This window comes from Rana temporaria, chromosome 8 (assembly GCF_905171775.1).
Source record: "Rana temporaria chromosome 8, aRanTem1.1, whole genome shotgun sequence".
Lineage (NCBI taxonomy): Eukaryota > Metazoa > Chordata > Amphibia > Anura > Ranidae > Rana > Rana temporaria.
Window position 1 is genome coordinate 71,094,072 of NC_053496.1, and position 19,352 is coordinate 71,113,423.

Sequence of the window (19,352 nt, forward strand, 5' to 3'; positions counted from 1 at the left end):
TTTTTTTCATTTCTTCTGTTTACTACGTTGTTGGCTTTGACCTCTTAGAAGTCTCCAGTGCCTGACACAGTGAACAGTCAGCGTAACAAAAAAAAATAAGATAAAAGAAAACCTGAGGTGGAAAATAAGTAGAAAACGATTAACTAGTTTTATGAAACCTGTGTTTAATCAAAAGCTGCTTCTCAGCCTAGACATCAAGTGCAGCAGAGAAAATAGTTCTAATAGGCTTCAGAGGTAAACACTTGCCAAACGTGTTTGTCCTCATCTCTGAACACCTTTCAATACATGGTATCTTAGCTTTTATTTTTTGTTCTTTTTTTAAGAAATTACTTTTTTAAATTGAAAAAACAAAAAGCAACACATACTTGTTCTAAAGCAAAGGGAAAACCCAGAATGCCTGTCCGCATCAGTATATTAAAAATTGTATTTTAATAGAAACTGAGTGTCATGAATCATTTGGTTTACATTTTACCTTTTTTTTTGTCTCTGCAAACGGCTAAGGTTAAAGATCATAGAAAAGATGTCCATACTGCTTCTATTCTAAAGTACACAAACATTTCAGTCTAAAGTAATAATACAGAATAAAAACACAGCACTTTCCAGCACATACATGAACAGCCCCATCTAACCAAAGTGGTAAATAAAACAGCTTATAGGTCATTAAAATTCGAACAATGACCTCTTATTTGCGGAATATGTCAAGGCAGTATAAAAAAAAAGAAAAAAAAAAGAAAAAAATCACATATGCAGTACATCTTTACAATACTTGCACATTTCCCCATGTTTAAACCCTTTATAGACCCTGCAAATACAGAATACCTGTTGATTTGCCAGAAATTAACTTGGCTCCTATATCTTGTGGTGGTCCGAAAACCCACAGCATTTTTCTAGACTAAAGCCTAGCACACTACTAGTTTTTTGTTGGAGCCGCTGTACTAACAATCCAATATTAGTACAGCAATCTCCCCTGCTGTGCTATTGTGTTCTGACAGAGGGAAGGCCCCCTCCAGCCAGAACACTCTGGTCCACGCTTTCAGCCATTGGCTGAGAGCACCGACCGGGAGCCGGTCGGCAGACCATTTTTGGTCATAAGCCTTCGACAGAAGCCAGACGAAAGGCCGGCTTCTGTTGGACCAGCTGCCATACACACGCATCTAATGTTTGACGGTTTCTTTTGAACCGGCCGATTACGCCCAACATTCGGGCCTGTGCGTACTAGGCTTTACATTTTAACCAGTCTGCAAATACAGTGCAATTTCTACTCAATATCTTTTGCCAAAATTCCCAATCACCTCAGGTCTGGGCAACATAAAGGCTATTCACTCTGTAGTCCAACATAAAAAAATGAGAGAATGCAAGAAGTGTGCAAAGGACAGCTCTGAATTACTTTAACAAAACGCTTCCAACAGTGTAATAAGCAAACCAAAAAGGGAAGAATTAAGATATGTTGGGGTAAAATACATTTTAATTATACCATTAAAAGGGTTTTGTAACCCCTAACGGGGGAACAGTGGGAGGAAGCAGTTCAGTGTATTTCCTAATTGCTCTTTAAATATATCTCAAAACGTGTCTCAGTTATATATTGTGCTTAGAGTACACTATACCACAGTAAAGCTTCATAGGATGGGTAAACTGGCAGACCCCTTGTGTGGTAGGTGCAAACTGGATCTGGGAGATCTCATACATCTCCTCTGGCGTTGCCCAAATCTACATCATTATTGGAGTGGGGTTCTCTCAACACTCAATAGGGTGTTTCAGACTTCTGTACCCAATCTGCTGCGTGTTGGGTATCTTGGAGGCGATTCCGGAAAAGATGGTTAGGATTGCCTTCTCTTGGGCCTTGTTCCAGGCCAGAAAGGTTATCTTTACGGGATGGAAATCATCTATTCCACCTGCAATTACCTCTTGGATAACACATATGGGAAATACCCTCATAATGGAGCAGAACTCGGGCAAGTTCAAAAAGCTTTGGGCCCCTTGGCTTGATACACCAGAAATAAGTCCTAAGGAACTTATCTCAACAATTCTTCAATGTCCCACAAAATTATTATGTTTAGTGCATGTAATGCTGGTTGCACCATTTGATTGCCAAGAAGCTTAGACAAGGTTGATATACGAGAGAAACAAACTGTACTTTGGTAGGCAAATGTTTGATGTGGTATATGCAAATGCATGTTGGACTTTGAAATGTATGTACACTGGAAGTTGTTTTCTTTTCACCAAAACTATTCTCCGATTTAAAATTGACTCTGCAATGTTGTCAGGAAGTTTGCTAGGACTACAGACTATATACCCTATACTATGGGGAACAAAAGTGTAGACGAAACACTTTCGATCCTAGAGCGACATAGCTCCTCCATACATACAATACACATGTTATCATCCAAGGCCAGGAAGTGTTTTATTACTAGGATCATCAGGTTAAAATAAAGGGGGGGGGAGCCTGCAAAATTAAAACTAATGAAGACACCACAAATGAGGACAGGAATGTCACAATATATTACATGTTTTGTTCTTTGGTTTGGATAGAGTTTAAAGTCCAACTCCAGGCAATACCTTTTATAGTTTTAGTCAGTACAGAGAAAGGTCAGACCTTTTGCTTTGATTACTGTCTAACTGCCTCACAGAGAAAATGGAGTTGGAATATTCACAGCAATCTCACAAACAATAACAACATGTCCAAAGTTTTTTTTACTCCAGGCTTGCTTTGGGGTGCCACAGGTAGGTGGGACTTAGAGTAGGGTAAAGCCCTTATTAACACATTGATGCAGTATCAAAGGGAGATGCAGAATACTTTTCTGGTTGACCAAGGTATAAGCTGGAACATTTTAAAGGCAAAGTTCACCTTTTTTTTTCTTCTAAACTTCAGCTCCCCTATGCACCAATATACCATTAATGTACCTCTGTTGCAATAATATAAAAGCTTTCTTTGATTTTTAGAACAAGGCCTCACCTCATCCCTTGCTGTATTTCTTAGACAGCTTAATCACTTCCTGGTATATAGAGAAGAAGCAGTTTACCAGCTGACCTCGTTAGCGCACACCCTTCACTCATCAACTAGGTTTGCACAGCATCCCTCCACGTGTGCATTTTCCTGGCTTGTCGATGTAGGCTGCCACAGCTGCTGTTTGCCAAATCTGCATATTAAACTCTCTGGGGCCGCTCTAGGTGTGAATGGGGTGTAAAAGTGAAATTGGTGTTTTTTTCACAACAATGAGGCTCAATTCACATCAACATGTTTCTAAACGCATGGCACACCGCACAGAAAATGCACACAACCATGCGTTTCAGAAACACGCTGCAAATGCACCAAAAAGTGTGGTAATGATAAAAAATGCATCAGGCTCCGCTATAAAAAAAATGTTCTGGAGCTTCTATGGGGTAATTGTTGAACATAGGGCAGACCATTCAAGGCTGCCCTATGTGTGAGAAGTGGAAGAGCTCCAAAACATCCACCCCCTCAAAAAAAACATCCTGCTATTTGAAGATGTTAACGGTGCCTGAAAGCTGAGTGTACCCATCCACTCCCTCCTATGTACTTGTATAAAGCTGGCCAAACACTATGCAATCTGAATGTGCAATTTCCTTTATATTTACCCCAACTATGGAACTGGAAGACCCACCTGAACAATCCATTCAATTTGTGTCAAATTAGACAGGCCCTTGCACTACATAGCTGATGGTAGATAAAAAGGAAATTGTACAATCAGATTGTACAGAAAGTGGGTGGAAGTTGGTATAGTATTGAAGGAAGTGTCGTCCAGAGTGGTGAACACGCCCTACCACACCCTCTTCTGTAATGCAACAAAGATGTGACTGCTACTGGGAGATGACTTACAGAAATTGAATGCTGAAAGATAATCTACAGGAAGTGATGGAATCTTAAAAACTATTTAAAAAATCCAATTAGACAAGATTTCAAAACCTTTAATAAACCAGGTAAGTGAGAAAAAAACACACTGGAATAGCCAGGCCAGAAAAGTCATTAGAAAACGCTTCTATTTATTGCGAAAAATGAAATTCTGCATGAAAAAGTTACTTTAGCCTTTAATGCTTGCCTTTTAAAAGGTTAAAAATTACTTTCTTTAAAGTACCAACCCTGATGATGTGTACCCAGTAATGTGCGGAACACTATTTTGTGAGTATTCAAGATAAGAAAAAATGAAGAAATTCTTCTAAAATGTTTCCAATCAAACTCTTTATAGATAAAAATCAAGGAAACATGTTTTATTTGTGTACATCACCACTGTTTAAAGTTAGTCATGAGGAAAATAGTGCTGGGGACTCAGCAGTTCACTAATAAGATAAAGTAACCTGATTTTGCCAAGTCTGCCAATGGCTAGACTAATGCCTACAAAAGAAAAAAACTTAGTGCTGTGGAGTTCAGTCTCCATGCAGCTTCTTTATAGTCCTCTACAATAAAACTGGAGATTTAAAGCCCTATTTAAAGGCTATTTTTTTTCATTTTCTTTGGGAAGGTTTAGGACAGCTCTCTCTGTGTTCTTGTTGAGGAGATTCCCCTTGACTTGAGAACTGTCAAATTAGCTGAAAGCCAGAGGTAATGTTTCCTAGGGGCACAAAAAATATTGCAGATTGTGAAGACATTTTGACATTAGACTCTATTCAAAATAATGGGCAGAACTGGATTTCATGCCAACGATTACTTGATAATGGCAGCTTAATTTTAAAAAGGATGGTACTCGAGGTTAACTTCACAAAGCTAACACACCAGGACAAGTATACTTTAATATTTTTTTTATAAAGTGGCTATTTTCAGCTGAGGCCAATGGAAATTGAAAATTACAGTCACATGGCCAAAGAGGCGCCTTAGAACATGAGTCAAATTCAGAAAGAATTTTCTTTCGAAAAATGTATCCAAGAATTGTCGCTCAAATTTTGCACGATTAGTGGCCCACATCAATGGCTGATTTTCGTCTGCCTATCGAATGTGAGTGATCACATGTTGGAAATATTTTGAAAAAAAGTAATCATTTTCTAATCAATGATGGGAGAATCATGTTAGAAATATAAATCGAAAAAGAAATGCCCATGAGCGCAAGAAAAAATAGAATTTCCAGAAAGAAAAGAAGATTCCCGGCCACGAAAATTATTTTCTGTAGCAACATGAGGAGAAATTGAAGGCTTGGTTGGTCGAATTTCGAAATCAATGGTGACACTATTGGATCACAAAATTTCAGATTTTTGAAAGAAAAGTTATTTCGGAATTCAACCATGTATGGCAGAGGTGTCCAAACTTTTTTCAAAGAGGGCCAGATTTGATGAAGTGAACATGTGCAAGGGCCGACTATTTTGCCAGACATTCTTTGAACCATTAAAATTTGGTCTAAGTGTGTTCGTCCGAGCTCTAATACACTGCCCAACAAGAATTCTCTTACCTTTGTGCCTGTGTGGTGAAGAGATGGGCTTGGGCGTGTTATTTGGCTATACTGTATATATTTCTTTTGTGGCCCCAAGGAATCCCAGAGCGCTGCTCAGGACTAAGGATGAGCTTGTGCCTGTTATTTGGTTATACCATATTTATTGGCATATAACACGCACAGGCTTACCATTTCCATGAATGCAGCCTCACCATTGCCATGAATGCAGCCTCACCATTGCAACCAATGCAGCCTCACATGTGGCATAAATGCAGCCTTACATGTGCCATGAATGCAGCTTTACCACTGCAATCAATGCAGCCTCACATGTGCCATAAATGCAGCCTTACCATTGCCATCAGTGCAGCCTGATCAATGCCCATCTGCAGCCTCGGATGGAAGCAGGACGAGTGCAGACAGATTACAAACAGGAGAATATCTTGTTTACTCTTTAATACAAAGTCCAGCCTCCTATGATAGACAGGACAGTCGTCCAATGGCATCCCAGGAGACGGAACTTCCAATACAGACTCTGCTGAGTAAACAGGAGATTCTCTTCATGTAATCCAACGGCGCTCGTCCTGTCCCCTCCAAGGCAGTGCCGATAAATACGGTATATATCTTTTGTGGCCCTGGGGGCCACAAACAATATATATATCCAAATCCCCAGGGGGGCCGTATAAAATCAACATGGGGGCCACATTTGGCTCGCGGGCCAGACCCATGAGGCATAGCAAGACTGACAGCCACAATCATGACACCCAGAGGCATGATGGGTCTTGTAGTTTTACAACAGCTGGAGGTCCGCTAATTGCATATCCCTGATCATAAATGACTGGTCACACAAGGATATAATAAATTATTGCCACCTCTGTAAGTAACAATCATGGAGGAGCTGGGGCTGAGCTGTCTATAAGGTGCTAAAATCAAAACAGCACCTAAAACTACTACACAAAATACAGTCCCAGTGAGTATTTGAAGATATATGAATAAATTATACTTGGATTAAATGATAACTGTTTTCTGATAACCTAGTTCACTAGAAAGCAGCCAAACCCTAGCAGTGTGTGTAGTGTCTGTGGTAGAACTAGTAGCACATATCAAGCTATATACTGGATAATCCCAGTGTCTGAAGGTATAGGAACAACTCAATATATGAGCAGTATTTTAACAAAAGATGGAGGATTGTGTCTTTCATGACTATTGGTTTAAGTTTATAGTTCAACTTTTTGCACGCTGGCTTGTTTATTAGTACAAAGACTACAAATTGACTACAATCATTGACAGCAATCGAAGAAAAACAACATTCTTGAATCTGCCCACTCTCTGCAGCTAAATGTTCAAATCCTATTGGTGGGCATGTATACTACAAACCACTGGAATTTATACAACGTTACTGAAATGTGTGTTATTTTTAAATTCCAGTTTTAGTAAACCAGATATAAACCTAACATTTATACAAACCGATATTCCAGTGGAAGGTTTTCGCCTAGTTTTAGACTCTGTATGGGATATCAAGGATGCTTAAACAATTTTAGCAACTGCACTAGAAAGGGCCACCTCAGTGTCTACAGAATAGAAGCATGTGAGGAACTACAACAAAGATTGCTAAAATCCTCACAATTTATATAGTAGACCTGGAGGGAATTGTTCTTTAACAGAATTGGTTCAGATTATATAGAAACTGTCAGAAATAATCTGTTCATAACAATAAATGACCTAGCTTTCATTCAGTGTTGCAGATAGATGCGCTTGGCATTTTCCTATGATTACATTGCCTGAACAAACTGTATCCACCTGCTCCTCCATAGCTAAATATACACAATGATGATTAAACTGAAACATTAGGATCTTGAAAAATACATATAGAAATTCTTCTCTTTAGTATAACCATTAGTATATAGATGGGTATATTACACAATGATGAAAATAGTAATTCAATGACTTAAAACAATTTATGCTTCTTACAAAACTAATCACCAACAATAAGACCAGCTTTTTAGTCTAAGGTTAATATATTAATAGAGGAATGTTACATTATGCATCCCTTTTCAGCTGATATTATGATTGTTGTAATCATTCTGCTCTCTGACCCAATTTTCTCAGCAACCTTTGCTCTCTAATGCAAATCTAATTAGGGACCAATGCCAAACAATTCAAGTTCTGTGATTACACAGAGGTCAGGGAGCACTTTGGAGGAATCAGTTATTGTGGGAAAAAATCCTTTCGTGACCTCTATTTGTTTGCAGTCATTTGTTGCATGAGTATTGTCAGTGTCTGCATTGTACAATATCCAAGAAGTCACTACCAGGATACAAACATCCTAGTGTTTATATTGGTGTAATTACTCAAAGATGCTTGTGGTCACTTCTAGGGTGCAACGTTACAGCTGGAACTGGACAAACAGAGGAAATCAATTTCACTGTAAGCTCACAGAGGGGTAAATCAAGGTTTCCGTATGAAAGACAATTTGCAATTTTCTAAAACATTACCGATAACAGAGAAAATATTCCACTTGTATCATACACCAAATGACATTAAAAAAGGCACACAAACACACAAAAAAGCATTTACCATAGCAACCTAATTATTATTGTTTTTTCCAATACCCTTGAGAAAATAAAGGAAGCATCATCTCATTATTGGGTAATTAGCAGGACAAAAGAAGGCTTTACATTCCTCAGATTTTTTTTTTATAAATATGTTGATAGACATGATATAGATATAGGTTTATGATGAAAAATATTGAAAATGCATTAGTGTGGAATGAGCACCATATCATAAAAATCCACAATTTAAGAAAGTTATACTCAACCTAAAGCATGTTAAAAATATGCATCAAAATAGAAAGCCAGGGGTATTTCCAGGGACAAACATTAGACTGCCCATGAAAAGGAGACACAGTAGACAATGGCTGCTCTACAAACAATGAGCATGAGATTAACCAGGTATCTTCATATAATTTAGAACCTATTCTACAATGTGCATGGTTTTGTAGAGCTGAATCAGAGGGAGTGACCTTGTAAACATATAAGCTTCCCACTAAGTTTGGCTTAAAGCTGCTTTTGCTTTCATACTCAGTGAACAGTAATACAGTTGAATGATTTCTGATTGGTGCAATGTTGCATGATTATACAATTGAAGTAAGCACTTGATTAGTCTTTAAAGCTGACTTCCCAAAGCTGCTTTGATCTATAAAACTAAACATATGAATTATATTACTTAGTTTTCTTATTTTCACCATAAAACTGCTATTTTTACAATAAAGCAAATGTCTAGTGGGAGGGGTTGGGCAGCAAAATACATTATTTTAAACTCAACACACATACATTTAAATACTGTATTTATAATTATCATTTATAAACTTGTATTAAGTTTGTACTAACATTCCTGATCTATCAGTGCCAAACTAGGGATATTCTGAGAAAGTGTGGTTATGTCTAATGTACCTGTATTTGTTTTATTAGGAATAGTTCAGGGGTGGGAGCAGAGAACTTGTATCTAACAACCAATCGGGTTCTATCGTTTATGCCAAGTACACATGGGCTGAAAATTGTCAGAAAACGGTCAGTTCAGCAGTCACCAGCTGACTTTCGACCAGCTTCTGTCGAACAAGCATGCTGAAAAAACAGCAGCCAATCTGCATCTGATTAGCACTCACAGCCAATGGCTGCGAGCGCTGACTGATGTGTTCTGGCAGGGGAGTACCCCTGTGAGAACACAATAGCAAAGTGGGGAGCTCTTCATTCAGCCCACTATGTTCAATGAAAACAAATGCATACCAGGCTTCATGCTCTAGAAAAGATGAACAAGACCCTGAATGATCCTATGTACATTTGTGCACAACCTCATCACTTTCAGCTACAAATATGCTACCAAATAAGAGGGGCTACAAATAGCTCCTACTTTTGAAAACTCTTTCAAATTGTCCAAGTCCATTTCTCAGAAACAGTGGCGATTTTCCTGAAAATGCACTGTTTATTTTTTATATGGTCAAAGCAGATCATACTATTATTACATAGCAATTTACAACAAAAAGATATGCAATACAAAGGAGAAAGTAACAATTTAATAAACAGGGTCTGATGTAAAAAAATGTAATACAATGCAGACATTATCCATACCAATCAGGCAGACTGTAGCTGTCATTTTCTTGCAGGATAGAAAATGAATGGCAAGAAACAGCAAGCATCACACTATACAAATCTATAATTTGGTGTCTAAAAAGAAATCAAACTGGATAAATGTTGTCTTATTTGAAGCGATTACTTTTTATAAGCTCCCCTTGGATTTCTAAAAGCTAACAACATTTTCTGTATTTTAGGCCTCAATTTTCAAAGTGTATGCACTGTTTATAGCAGTGTTTCTCAATTCCAGTCCTCAGGCCCCCCCAACAGGTCAGGTTTTCAGGATTTCCATTATTTTGAACAGGTGATTTGATCAGTTTCACTGCCTTAGTAATCACCACAGCCTTTTCATCTGAGGGAAATCCTGAAAACCTGACCTGTTGGGGGGGCCTGAGGACTGGAATTGAGAAACACTGGTTTATAGCAACCAATCAGAATCTGCCAATAATTTTTAGTGCCCTACCCCAAGTGTAATCTATGATATTTGAAGTAAAGATAGAGAAGAAATGTTCCTTGAAGTTGCAATGTTTATTTTTTTCTTTTATCTGTAACCTTTTCAATTTTTACATTACGTTTCATTTCAAACTTTGGGAAAAATTAACAAATGAGATAAGACACAATATGGTGACTCAAGACAATGATTTGTGCAATACTATTGGTACAAGGCTCTGAAGAAGAAGGTTGGTCCTTCGAAATATATCAATCAGCAGGGTCCTACTCAGGCCCCTCTCCCTTGGTTTGGCAGTCCAAATATTACGTGAGAGATTAGCCACCCATATGGCATGGAGCGAGTTTTGACAGTCATGTTTGTAAGTACCGTATTTATCGGCGTATACCGCGCACTTTTTTGCCCTGAAATTCAGGGCAAAATCGTGGGTGCGCGATATACGCCGATACCCGCGCCGAGTTTTGAACTACTGCGGCGGCATATACCGAGCGCAGTACACTCGTGTATAGTCGGGCAGGCTCGGCTCCTCTCGCAGTCACGTCCTGAACGTACAGGACGCACAGGACGTGACCGCAAGAGAAGCCGAGCCTGCCCGACTATACGACGAGGATGACACCAGCCACAGACGGACGCCGGACCCAACGAGGCCGCCGATGGACACCGCGCAAGACACCAAAACTGTAAGTACTAAAATCTTTTTTTTTTTACAGGAATGCCGGTCCACTTTAGGGGTGCGCGCTATACACCGGAACGCGCAATACCCCGATAAATATGGTAGATATCCCTATGGTTTTATTACAATTCTTTTAATAAATTCATGTTGGATAATACACTAGGCCAGTGCGCCCTCTCTTCTCTTATATTCTTACAGCACGGTCAGGGCGACCCCAGTCCTAGAGAGCAGCAAGGCATCATAAGAATTATCCACTGTATAACCAAGCAATACAGAAACTAGGGAGCCAGTTCACTCATGCGCAGGAGTATGCCGTTATATTAGACTGGCCCTACTCTGGATGAAGGAGAAATGGAGACACCTTTGGAAAGCAGAATTGTCAGTCTGGGGAACGGGGGTGTCTGATGTACAGTGGTAAATGTTTTTTCTCATCCCCCCAATTGATACTTTGTCTGGGCATCTTGATCTGTTAAAAGAAGTTGAAAAAACAGACTTACTGGCAGGATCACCAGGTGAAAATAGAAGCAAGCCTAAAGGAAATGAATGTAGCCATCACATCTAAGATTTGAGAAGATGCAGCATAGTAAATGTTTGATTTTGGGTTTAAAACCGATTTAATAAATAATGTCCCCAGATGCTGTAAAGGGATGAGTATTATGTCAAACTTTGAAAAATTGACACTGCTAACCACAGTCTCAAAAAAGTATTTTAAAAGCAAAAAACATTTTTAATATTGGTCTGAGGACATAAGGTTTAAAAAGCAATGGGCTTCTGAGATGGTTTGGCTTTCAGTTGCTTGATAAGTTTGTACTACTGGTTGTCGGAGAAGTTACTTGGAGAGCTACATTGCACTGCGTAGAGTTGCTTTTGCACTCCTATTGTCTTGTATCGAAGGGTAAACAAAAGCCTGTGTATAAAAGCACTAAAATTTAATTGTGAATGTCTGATCTGTCAGTCTATAACAAGTAGACCACACAGGCACTTGAGTGCTTCAGCTCCTCCGTATACAGGAATATGAGGTCCTGTGTGTGCTAGGATACACTCATATATTTAAACCATTAACTCCCACTGTCATAATATTTTACTTTAGTAAATAGCGCAAAACATAGCATTATTAAGCAGTTATGTTTTTCACATTTACTTCCCATGAATTGACCCTGAATTATGTTTATTTTATAAAAACGCACATTAATGTGATATTTTTCTGAAAAAAACTCTCAGCTGGGAATTTGATTATGTCAATGAATCATCTTTATGACTTACTTTCATGTTGTTTACAAAATGAGAAAATTGTCATTAAGTTACTTATTAGCAGAAACGCTTCAATTCAGTATAATGCAAATCTGCAATATGTTGGTAGACAGAACATTCAGGAAGAATCCCTTAGGTCCTTTTCACACAAGATGGACACCATTATGATCAGCAGGGATCTGTCCACTGATTCCATGATGATCCGAGCAGAGCAGCCAGGTTGACAGGTCTGTGTCTGCTCAGTTTATGCAGATTGGACACTGACAGAGCCTGCTCTGCTCTTTGTACCGGTGGGTGTGAACAGACTGTCCATTTAAAAAGATACGTTCACCTTTAAAGAAAAGAAGAAAAATAATAATAGTTGTAAAAATGTTTGCAGGTTAAAAAAATTAGCATTTTTTTCTTAGGAGCCCGTAAAACATTGCACCCACGATCATATCTGTGAGTGTAGCTGTCTTCCTTGTACCTCATTTGGGCATGCAATTCCCGAATGACAGGAACCTCATGGTCTGCGAGCATTTACCGACGCCTTCGCAGTCCATTGAGAACTACAAGAACTTGTAGCCATTCATTCACAGAACTCTGAATGAATGACACAGCAATGTGGACAGAGCCCTGCACAGCCACACTCTTTTTAAGACAGCAGGTGCAGGGAGAAGATCCCCGGCCTGCTGTCATGGGGGGCTACAGGAGTGGGAACATGTTACATGTTCCAACCTAAAAATGGGTGGCACCGGTTCTCAAAGGTGCTCTTCCAAACCGATGGATCCCATTCAGTCCATTTACACCCACTGATGCATAGGGGTTAATGGAGAGTCCAAAACTCACAGGCGGACCTGATTGGCCCTAATGTGATCTTCTGTTCGAAGACCTTTATTCACTTGAGAATTAGGCAGAGATACAACATGTAGCAGGGAGTTATGCCAAGGTTATTTAATAAAGTGCTGCAAAACACATCACTCGAAAAACTAGATTTCAGATAACTATATTCTGATTGGCTGCTTTGGGTTGCTGTACTTTGCTCTTTAATAAATAAGCTTTAAAACAGAATTAAACAGCTGTTAGTCATCATCCTTTTAAATAGGTAATCTTGATTATGCTTGAAATGAGTGTTCATCAGCATGTCTTCAGGTATACGAGTAGTGAATACGTGCCGAGAAGTTGCACTAGCAGTGTAAAAAGGTAGCCATGGTCAAAGTTGGGAACATGGAAAAAGATCTGGGGGTCCCAGCAGACCACAGAATAATACCATGCAATGCTAGGCTGCAGCTAGCAGACTACTATCACACATTAAAAAAAGGTATTTACTCAAGACATAAAAGTAGAATTACAAAAAACACTGGTTCATCTTCATCTCAAGTATGAAATTCAGTTTTGGACACTAATCCTTCGGAAAGATGTCCTTGAACTAGAGTGATTTTAGAAAAGACCTAGGTTATGAGGAAAGGTTAGAGAAATTAAACTTATTCTCCCTGAAAAAAAGAGGCACTTAAAGCAGAACTTTACTCAATTAACTATTTTTAACCATTATGCTGCTAGCCTAAGTAAATAGATAGGAAGGTATTTTATTTTTACACCTTTTAGACTTTTAAAAAAAATTCAGTTGCTCCTTGGTTCACAGCCTAGACTTGAGAAAGTGTACCGACATACCGCGTATAATGTACTGCGCATGTGCAAGATTGTCTAGGGCATTATCACACTAAGGGTCGATGGATTCCAAGTAAATGCTACATTAATCATCTGCCCTTATTAAAGATGGCCGTGGCAGGAAATGCTAAGGGTATATTTTTTAAAGTGGTTTCTCAACAAAATAAAATATGGGTATATGGATGGTTGTAGGCGTGTTTGTTTTAAACATTAAAACATAATTGGTGTTTTCAATTTGTGGTGGGACTTTAAATGTGCCCAAAAATCAATCGCTAAATAGCAATAATAAAATCAATATATTTTTATTTATACAAAAGTATTAAAAATGCAGGACATATATTCATAAAAATATGTTATGTTTTACACATTGCCATACAATACATAAAGTGGTATCTGGGTAGATCCCATACAGTTTGGATCAAAAGAATGTAAGTGACTTAAAAAAGCTCCTAAAAGAGTTTCTCACTGACTACAATATACAGGAATCCATGGCGACATGTACACACACGCATACATACAAATATAGGTTGAAGTTGATTGGCCTGTGTTTTTATTCAACCTTAACAACTAGTTAGGCTCATTGATCCTGTATTTTATATCAAAATTTGGACCTTGTTCGCTGCATTTAGAGGCTTCTGCTTTCATGTTCATTAGGTTGAACCATTGAAGAACCCCCCCCATTTCCTACATTGCCATTGGTTTTCTTTAGCTGAGGGTAAAGCAGTAGGGCACACAATTAATTAAACTGTTGCTATAACCTCTTTAAATGGCAAGTTTTATTACCCCAAATCATTTTAAAACTGGGGGGAAAGAATTATGTCTAGCTGCCCAAGCTACCCCTACTGTGTGCTACATTCTTCATTTAGCTTTAACAGTTAGATGGACCAAACGATTTCAGTTGAAAATCCACTGGTAGGTAGACAAACTTTTTTTCTTCAAAAGAGATGTCTGCCTAGCCATACACAGCGGCGAAAGATCACGTCACAAAATTTTGAAACAGTGATTAGATACTTATCTTGGGCTCTGCTAATCTGCAAATTGGTGAAAAGAAGATCAGACAAGAAAATCAAACCTTCCAAATTGTTTGGCATATCAAGACTCTTTGCTCTACAAATCTTCCATTCAAAAAACAATTACAATCTTTCACACAGCATTACAGCATCTAACTGGGTATGGTTGCCTTGATAAAATGTTGCAGGGGTGGATCTGGGAACACAAGACTATGCAGCCAAAACACATGAGAAGTTTTCCACATCAGCCTAAAACGAAGGGGTTATCAGGTAGATTTACCGTGCCTTACTGAATGACCTTACATCAAAAGCTAAACTTGCTCTACAGATAATAAGACTTTTTTTAACCACTTAAAGCGGTCCTCCACCCTAAAGTGGAGTCCCGCTGATCGGAACCCTCCCCCCCTCCGGTGTCACATTTGACACCTTTCAGGGGGGAGGGGGGTGCAGACACCTGTCTAAAGACAGGTATTTGCACCCACTTCCGGCCACACGATACGGGCGAAAGACGGGCATTCCGTCACATCCCGTCTGTCGCCCGTTGTGTGCTGGGAACACTCGGCTCCCAGCACACAGCGTGTGAGCCAATCGGCGGGCGCAGCGCGGCTCGCGCATGCGCCGTAGGGAACCGGGCAGTGAAGCCGCAGCGCTTCACTTCCTGGTTCCCTGAGCGTGGATGGCGGGGGGAGCAGCAGAGTGACGAGCGATCGCTCGTGCTCTGCTGCGATCGGCGCTGGACTCCAGGACAGGTAAGTGTCCTAATATTAAAAGTCAGCAGCTGCAGTATTTGTAGCTGCTGACTTTTAATATTTTGTTCCCATGGCACATCCGCTTTAAGACCCGGACCAAAATGCAGGTAAAAGGACCAGGCCCCTTTTTGCGATTTGGCACTGCGTGTAACTGACAATTGCGCGGTCATGCGTCATGGCTCCCAAACAAAATTGGCGTTCTTTTTTTCCCACAAATAGAGCTTTCTTTTGGCGGTATTTGACTACCTCTGCGGTTTTTATTTTTTGCGCTATAAACAAAAATAGAGCGACAATTTAGAAAAAAATTCTATATTTTTTACTTTTTGCTATAATATCCCCCAAAAATATATAAAAAATAATTTTTTCCTCAGTTTAGGCCGATACGTATTCTTCTACCTATTTTTGGTAAAAAAAAAAAAATCGCAATAAGCGTTTATCGATTGGTTTGCGCATAATTTATAGCGTTTACAAAATAGGGCATAGTTTTATTGCATTTTTCTAAAAAAATATTTTTTACTACTAATGGCGGCCATCAGAGATTTTCTTTGTGACTGACATTATGGCAGACACATCGGACAATTTTGACACATTTTTGGGACCATTGTCATTTTCACAGCAAAAAATGCTATAAAAATGCATTGTTTACTGTGAAAATGACAATTGCAGTTTGGGAGTTAACCACTAGGGGGCGCTGAAGGGGTTAAGTGTGACCTCATATGTGTTTAACTGTAGGGGGCGGGGCTGGACGTCATTGATCGCCTTTCCCTATATCAGGAGCTTCGGACCAGGTCGTGGGCGCGCGCCCGCAACCCACGGCTGGGCACGTAAAGAGGACGTACAGGTACATGCTTGTGCCCAGTCGTGCCATTCTGTCGACGTATATGTGCAGGAGGCGGTCCTTAAGTGGTTAATGACGCTTTCAAAAATTATAAATTGCTTTTCTGAGCAACACATTTCCCACCGGCAAAATTATTGGCATCCTGGGCATTTTTTATTGGAGAAATCGAATTTGTTTGCCATATTAGATAATTATTGTATAGTCAACACGTAGAAGAAATGTTCCTGGCTTCTAAACAGCAGAGTTGAAATTGGAGTCAGTTAACATTACACAAAGTGTGACATGTTTTGCCAGAGTGGCTTTAGCTGATCGCCATGAAAGATTTATCTGCGAGTGCAATCTGAGTAATTCTGCTTTCACAAGGCTCTTTCACCTGCTGTGTGTGTTTTTTATGTGTTTGTGTTTCAAGTTGGCACAAACGCTCTATGGGAGGCTTTGAGTGCTGGCCAAATAGTAAAAGCCATTGACTATTAGTTTTAACAATCTCAGATCAAAGTACGGGCTCTGTGAGCTAATAGGCTAGTCCAACATTATTGCAGTTATTAATAAGTGAGCATTAACAGTCAGTTTTAATCGGGCAGAGATTAAATAGGCATTCCGAATATCAAAATGTCTTTCATCAAAACATTTCAAAGCTCCCTGCATTACAAAGATATTATAAAATCAGTACACAAACATCCAAGATACGATTTTCTTCTTGGTGTTTAATTCTAATATATCCCAAATATTTACATGAGGGGCAGATACATGAGTAAGAAAAATGATGCTGTAAAAATGCACATGGGGCGTGTTAGTGTTATAGAGCATTTTAAACAAGGTAGAAATTGTATTTTTCTATTTTTGATTTAACAGAAACACTTCAACCAATTAGTCACAATAGCTGCACCCAGAATGAAGTAAAGGAGAGCTCCAGGGAATACTTATGGAAGAGACAGTGGGGTGCAAATGTACCATTTTCATTACACTAACCCCTGTGCTGTTTTTTCTGAATTATGGCTCTCTCCAAACTCTGATAGGAGCACAGCTGTATCAATTGCTTAGTGCTTCAGGTTTGTGTGCTCTCTACAGGCCGGTGCTATGTTCCAAGTTAATTTGGCAACTTTAAATAGTAGGTCCACAGACTTTTATTGCAGGGACAAATTCCAATAATAAAATATCAGGGACAGAAGGTAGAGCGCACAAAGATTAGAATCACTAAGCCAATGGTCCTGATGTGCTCCAGGTACAATGTTTAGCCACTTAAGGACCCCTTCACGCCAATATACGTCGGCAGAATGGCACGGCTGGGCACAATCACGTACCTGTATGTGTCTCTTTAAGCCCGTGGGGTCTCGAGCGTGCCGCCGGGGACCCGGTCCCAAGCCCTGTGACCGTGCCCGCGGACCCGATCGCCGCCGGTGTCCTGCGAACGGTCACCAGAGCTGAAGAACGGGGAGAGGTAACAAACATTTAGAGAAGTATTCTTGTAGTTCAATGTATAGTGTACGAGACACAATTTCTCATATCCATTAATAACAAAGTCAACCGTAAATGTGTTAAAGAACTTGTCCCAAAGGCAATTGGGAAGACTCTTAGAGACGAGCGGGACTATAGTGTCATATAAATCAAACAGATCACATGGATTTAAACTTGTTATGTGGTTGTGTTAGCTGAATGTGGTGTTGAATGATGCATACTACAGGTGTCAACAGGTATTCCCACCTGTTTAGTGGGTGAGGGATATGCGTTTTATGTGTCGTTCATTGATTTATGAGTCTTTAACATAAAGGTGCTTGTGATTGTGTCAAAGCAAGAATGTCAATATAGAGTTGTAATGTGTATGCTTTGATTTTACTTTGCCCTGTTTACCAAGAGGGTGAGTAGGGACCTGGTTAGTATGGGGGTTTAGGGAAGGTGGGTGGGACTTTTTGGGTAGGGTTGGGGGGGGGGGTAGCGGTCATGTTTCCCTGTTGTGAGATAGAGGGGGACTAGGAGTGTGTGTGTGGGGATTGGGGGGGGGGGGGTTCCTGCCTGCTCTCTCGCCCTCCAGCTAGGAGTGTATACCTGTGAATTTTCAGTGTTAATCCACTTTCCTGCCCGGCCTATAGCAAAATGATGGCCTGGGCGGTATCCTGACTGGGTGTCATATGTGTGGACATGCAGTGCGGCGATCAGTGGTGCGGTGTGCCGCCAGGACCACCAGGTATGTCCACAAAGGACGCCCACTAGGTATGCTACTCTGGAGTGCCCATCAGTGCCACCTATCAGTGGCGTCTATCAGTGCCCAGTGATGCCTATTAGTGCCCATTGTCAGTGCCCATCAGTGCCACCTCATCAGTTCCCGTCAGTGCAGCCTCATCAGTGCCCATCAGTGAAAGGGAAAATGTACCTATTTACAAAATTTTATAACAGAAACAAAGAAAAACTTGATTTTTTTGGTCTATTATTTGTTAAGAAAAAAATAAAAACTGCAGTGGTGATTAAATACCACTAAAAGAAAGCTCTATTTGGGGGAACAAAATTTGGTTTGGGTACAGTGTAGAATGACTGCGCAATTGTCATTTAAAAAGTGACAGTGCTGAAAGCTGAACATTGGCTTGGGCAGGAAGGGGGGAAGTGCCTGGTATTGAAGTGGTTAACATGTTCATCTGTAGTTTTGAAATGCTGCCAGCATGCCCAAATTTTCCAGAACTTAGAGGGGGGGGGGGGTCTTTTGCCTGATGTACGAGTTACTCCATGTCAGCAATTCTTTGTACATGCTTAAACCATTCTGCTATAGTTGAAGGTTCCTGGGAGCGGCAGTGGGATGGGAAGCATAGTTTGGCTGCTTTATTAAGGTTCATTGCCAGGGAGTAAAAATAGTCAGATTTTGGGATGTGGTGAAGTAGGAATTGGGCTGGGGAATAGTCAAGCTGGAGGGTTGAGATTTTGCAAGCGAGTTTGTGGACTTCCTCCAAAAATGGTTGGATTAAGGGGCATGTCCACCATATATGTAGGAGTGAGCCCAATTCTTTGTTATGGCAGCAGATTATCAAGAATGTCTGGGTACATTTTACCATTCATCCTTACTTCAATGGTAAATCCTGGGAGGAGCACCAGGTTATGGTCGGTTTATGGTGACATTATGTTCCTTCCACTCCTGGAATATGTTCCCAACAGTGCTCACTGAAACATTCAGAAGTTTAGAAATCCTTCTGTAACCAATGCCATCATTATGTTTTGCAACAATAAGATTGCGAAGGTCATGAGAGA

At 39.9% G+C, this 19,352-nt stretch overlaps 1 protein-coding gene across 1 annotated transcript in view; it reads right to left on the minus strand.

The window, feature by feature from the left end:
• Window positions 1-19,352, minus strand: part of ARID5B (AT-rich interaction domain 5B) — a 368,024-nt gene that overhangs the window by 90,398 nt on the left and 258,274 nt on the right. The gene's annotated exons all lie outside the window — the stretch shown is intronic.